This window comes from Hypomesus nipponensis, chromosome 14 (genome assembly GCF_054491055.1).
Source record: "Hypomesus nipponensis isolate SF chromosome 14, ASM5449105v1, whole genome shotgun sequence".
NCBI lineage: Eukaryota > Metazoa > Chordata > Actinopteri > Osmeriformes > Osmeridae > Hypomesus > Hypomesus nipponensis.
Genome location: NC_140374.1, coordinates 9,192,941 through 9,199,119, shown reverse-complemented (window position 1 = coordinate 9,199,119; position 6,179 = coordinate 9,192,941).

The following is a 6,179-nucleotide window of genomic DNA, read 5'->3' as shown; positions in this document are numbered from 1 at the left end:
TTATTGGGGTTTTATTCAGCGCTGTGCATCTGTCTCATTGGTCGGCTGTTGCGCCAGGCATTGGCATTTACATGTAAATGTATAACTTGTGAAATAGGTGTGTCTCTTTCTTATGGGCAGAAATGGCGCTGTAGCCTATAAACGTTGCAATTGTAGGCTACCTGTTTTCTAAAATTTTAACTAGCCTATGCTACTTCAAAACACAAGCACACAGGCTAAAATACTACGTTGGAATTATCCATCAAAACAATGTTTGTGACAGTTAACAGGAAACGTTTTCCGTTAACATAATTAGCCTAACACCTAACGATTCTTTGGCAGTCTTTTTTTACTGTTATATCTACATTTCAATCGTTCTTACGATTGTCCCAATGGCAGAATTGATGCTGTAAGTGTTTGTTGTGTTTTTAATATTATTAAGGAAAGATCAATTCTGGATTAAATCAAATAGATTTAGCCTACCTATTCAGTGCTGAGAGCCAGGGCGAAATAGTCAATCACACATTGGGGTGGAAAGCTGTGGGACTTTCTGTGTTGGCGTAGCCTATAGGCTACACAATTAATAGGAAATTCAAATGTTTAATAAACAAGTCCCTTTTGATTGTTTTAATTTCATTGAGTAATACAATAGTGTATGTTTCAAGGTTTATTTGTATGGAGTTTCATTTCAAAGTTTGCAGCGTTGCACTGTTTTGTACCAAAGTTTGCAAGGTTTGTATCAAGTTATTTTTCTTGGTGACTGAGAGTTTCACCGTGAGAACAGTATGCCACAAAGGCTGCACACCTTATAGATTGCAGAGGCAGTGTGAACGATGCTCCACTGGTCCTTGAAAGAGACTGCGATACATTATCACAGCTCACAACAGGCACAGACTGTGAAAGAGTCACAGGGCCTAAAGATAGATGACCAAGAGGTTGGAAGAGGAGGAAAATCAAAGTAGGTGAAGCTTGGGGTGGGGGATGAAGAGGAAGATGGGATATCACAAGGGGTAGAGTGGGGATCAGTGGATGGAGAAAAATTAGACAAGGAGCTACATGTTGCAGCAGCAGCCAAGTGATGAAGCCCTTTCCACCAGTTCTTCTTAATCTGCATCTGAAAAACATGGAAAAGCTATTAAGGAAGAATAACTACACATCAGAAGTACCAGTCTTCATAAAGCTTCATTGGTATATAGTTTTTCAAGTGTACATTACTGATATTAGCAGTGACACCACTTTTTAATTATTGCTCATCAAAAATACATGGTTATTTGATATGGGGCAGAAGAAAGTTTACAACTTTTCATACACATTGTAGTGCATAAATAAGTCACAGCAACCTCAAGACAATATTATTTCATACAATGCAGGAAAATATTTATAATGCCATGGTCTGTATTTTGTCAACACAGGAACACAGTCCTCCAACTTTATCATAAGAGGACAATTTGATTGATTAGCATTACATATGAAAGTAGTAACATATTTATTAATACATGATTCAAAGACTAACTGTTTCCATCAACATTAAAATAGGTTCAGCATCAATCTGCATTTAAGTAAGTACATTTTACTAATAAAGCACACTGACACAGCAAAAGCTGACCGAGGGGCCGAAAACAGCACAAAAAAATAATAAAGACACCATAAAATACAAAGTAAAAACAAAATACAGACATTTACATTAAAATAAGTAAAATCACAACTCAAGAAGTAGTGGGAAACACTAGTGCATTTATGTGTTTAAGTTTGGATTGAAAAACAATGAAGGAGCCTGCCTGATAGAAAGGGGAAGTTGATTCCATTTAAACATTCACAAAAACAAGCATTAAGGAAATCAAGTAAAGCCTCTGCTCACTTTTAAATGATAAACTGTAGTTGTTATACTTTTGACCCTACAGTTCATGTCAGAAAATACATCTCTAACCCTAACAGCAAACAGTTAATGTTACAACCCTCTTTGCCTAACACAGAGGGAATAGCGATGTGCGGAATTGCACATTCATCATAGGGGAATAACAATGGAATGATGCCACAGCATATACCAAAAAGTATCCTATATAATAAACACATAAACTTACCTTGACTAAACATACATGGTGGCACCGTTCCTTACCTAGTGTGTTAACACAGGTTCGCTGTGTGATGGTGTATGCCCATGAAGTGCAGCTTACCTTTTCCAAAGCCCCGTGTGCAGTGTACAAAAACAAACCAACCTAAAGCACAATACCAAAATAACTGCACTATGAAGCAAACCATTCTAACAAAATATTAACAACATTTACAATGATTTCAACAAGAAGTCTCTCTGACTTGATAACTCTAAACAAGCAACTTTCCACAGCAATCTCTGAAACAGCTGACCAGTGCGGTCATTTTATGTTGACAACTAAACCGCTGAAGTGCGCGGCTGATTGCCAATCACAAGGTAGGGACACTGATAGCCAACTCCCAACAAACGCTGACTAGACCATACCTGCATGCAGCGAATAGAAAGAAAGAGGGGAGAATAGAAAGATAAAACACCCAACCACAACAATACAGACTGAATTAGGACATTTTAAACATGAGTCTGTAACAAAGACATTGTTAAAAATGCTCCTTCACATTCATTTTTCTCAATTAATCTTATCACTTAAACACACTGGTTTAGCATTTTTTTCCACAAGGAAGTCTAACCTCAACAGTGGATCCTTGATCTTCTGGAGTAGGTATCCTTTTCTTGGCTGCCCTGGATCTCTTGCTGGAACGTGGCATCTAAAAAACATAGAAAAATCATCAAAAACTATGAAATATAACATACCACACTACTGCTTAACAATTTCATAATCTTACATTATCATAACTTCATACTCAACAGTCCTAGTATAAAGATCTTTAAGAAAATATTAAAATGGTTAGGATTCTCAAAACACCAATCTCTTTACTTAAAAAAAATATTTAGACATCCATTATTTCCTTTTATTCAATTTACACTGTCTACATTCAGATTTTTGTCTGTAAAATGTAAACATACAGAAACAGACTACTACTATAAATACAAATTAAGACTAATTGAGAACAATTTATCTTGCAAATGGTTTTTCACTTTAAATTCATGTTTCACCAAATAATCATAACAGTTTAACACAAATAACCAAACCTTACAGTTAAAATACTGCCAAGCCACTGACTCACATTAGAAAGTTAAAACAAATAAACATAGCCTATAAGATGTACCGGAAGGTAAATTACATAAATCAAGATTATTGGAGTAGGAACGGTTGAATGACAAAATACTCAATTCGTATTTAAAATACTCCACCGAGCCCAATCCATTGAATATTTCCTCTTGCTCTTGTTCAACATCAGTGTTGGGCCTCACAAATGCACTTCTGGAATAATGGTAAAACATTTCCATTAAACCTTGTGGAAAGCCTTCCTTGACGAGTTGAAGCTTAAAGCTGCAGGGTGGGCCAACATCATATTAAATCCTATTGTTGAAGAATGGGATGTCACTTACGTTCATGAGCGTGTAAAGGCAACCGAGCGAATACTTTGGCAATTTAGTGTACAAAATAGATGCAAATGTAAAATGTTAAAGAGAATTGTGCAGCATAGTACAAAATGCCAGTTCGGTAAAGTTGGCATGACATTCACAGATTCAAACTTCCGGGATCAATAACTCCATAGCGAAATGTTATTAAATCACAAATAACACATATTTCGTAATGTAGTAAGGTAAACAACGAGCTACAAAGTCATTTCCATCAAAATTAGCCGTCCTGCAACCTGAAGAAATAACATTGGTCTCTACGAGCAGCCGGTAGGGACCGTCTACAAACTACAACAGCGAAAACAGATACAACAAAAATATTTATTAATTTAATGTTTAAATAAGGTAGTTTTTCCAAACTTGCCTCAATTATAACCTGTCTCCTGCTGGTTGTATTACAGCACTTACTTTCAAAAAACAAGGATAATCCTCATTTATGGGAATATTTTTTTTGCTAAAAACTTTAATAGTTTAATCATTGAATACAGTTGTGTCTTTAAACTTTCTTCAAACATCAATAGTCTTATGTTGGTTGTACTACAGAACTTACTTTTCAAAAATAAGCATAATAATAATTTTGGGGAATATTTTTTGCCCAAAACGTTTAATAGTTTAAAGGAGAGAGAAGTGAACAAACTGTTCAAGAAACAGAACCCCCGCAAAGCAGCTGGGCCGGACTCTCCAGCCACCCTCAAGAACTGCGCTGACCACCTGTCTCCGGTGTTTACCTACATCTTTAACACCTCCCTGGAGACATGCCATGTGCCAGCCTGTCTCAAGTCCTCCACCATCACCCCTTTACCCAAAAAGCCAAGGCCAACAGGACTTAATGACTACAGACCCATCGCCCTGACCTCTGTGGTAATGAAGGCTTTCGAGCGCCTGGTGCTGGCACACCTTAAATCCATCACAGACCCTCTACTGGACCCCGTGCAGTTTGCCTACCGAGCCAACAGGTCTGTGGACGATGCAGTTAACATGGCCCTCCACTTCACCCTACAGCACCTGGACTCCCCAGTATCCTACGCCAGGATCCTGTTTGTGGACTTCAGCTCTGCCTTCAATACCATCATCCCCGTCCTGCTTCAGGACAAGCTCTCCCAGCTGAGCGTGCCCGACTCCACCTGCAGGTGGATCACAGACTCTCTGTCTAACAAGAAGCAGTGCGTTAAGCGGGAGTCTCTGACTCCCGGTCCATCAGCACCAGATCTCCTCAGGGCTGCGTCCTTTCTCCTCTGCTCTTCTCCCTGTACACCAACAGCTGCATCTCCAGTCATCCGTCCATCAAACTCCTGAAGTTTGCGGACGACACCACCCTCATTGGGCTCATCTCTGGTGGAGACGAGTCTGATTATAGGTGGGAAGCGGACAACCTGGTGACCTGGTGCAGCCAGAACAACCTACAGCTTAATGCTCTCAAGACAGTGGAGATGGTTGTGGACTTCAGGAAGAACACAGCCCCACTCACCCCAATTACCCTGTGTGATTCCCGTCAACTCTGTGGAGTCCTTCCGCTTCCTGGGCACTATCCTCTCCCAGGACCTCAAGTGAGAACTGAACATCAGCTCCCTTACCAAGAAAGCACAACAGAGGATATACTTCCTGCGGCAGCTGAAGAAATTCAACCTGCCAAAGACAATGATGGTGCTTCTACACAGCCATCATTGAGTCCATCCTCACCTCCATCACCATCTGGTACGCTGTTGCCACTGCCAAGGACAAGAGCAGGCTGCAGCGTAGGTGATTGGCTGTAATCTGCCTTCCCTTGAGGACCTTCACACCTCGAGGACCCTGAGGCGAGTGAAGAAGACTAAGGCCGACTCCTCCCATCCTGGACATTTACATTTAGTCATTATCCTCTTTATGCTCTTATCCAGAGCAACTTACAGCAAGTACAGGGACATTCCCCCCGAGGCAAGTAGGGTGAAGTGCCTTGCCCAAGGACACAACGTCATTTGACACAGCCAGGAATCAAACCAACAACCTTCTGATTAATTGCCCGACCCCCTAACCGCTCAGCCATCTGACCCCGTGGACATTCCCTGTTTCAGTCACTCCCCTCCGGCAGTAGGCTGGGGTCCATCAGGACCAAAACCTCAAACCACAAAAACAAAAACTTCCATTCTGCTGTTGGCCTCTTCAACAAGGCCAAGAGTTCACACTGACTTTAATGACTTCATGTCTTAAAACAATTCGTATGTTGCACTACATAAAAATACTGTATCTGTACCATTTGTATTTCCTGTAATATTAGTTTTTTTATATTGTAAATTACGGCAACTTATATTTTATTGTATATTTTATCTTAATTCTATTCCACTTAGTATTGCTAGTGTAGGCTGTGAATCGAAAGGCCAGAGACGCTTGGTGTTTGTCCGGCTTGGAAACCACAATTCACTTTTGGTTAGATTCTCAGGGAGATATGTGAGTCGTTAATATCTGACTCCAATTTTAGACAATGTGCACAAGTGCGTTACCTGTAACCTTGAGCGCTAAACAGTTAATTACATGAAACTCTCTCGTCTGCTTGATCAGAGCACCGACCCTAAAGTATGCGTGTTCACTAATCAATCGTTTATCTGTACTATATTATGGATTTTAACCATAGTAGACCTAGAAGAATATGTAATCGATCGCTCAGAGGCTCCGGTAAATTCCTTCGGAG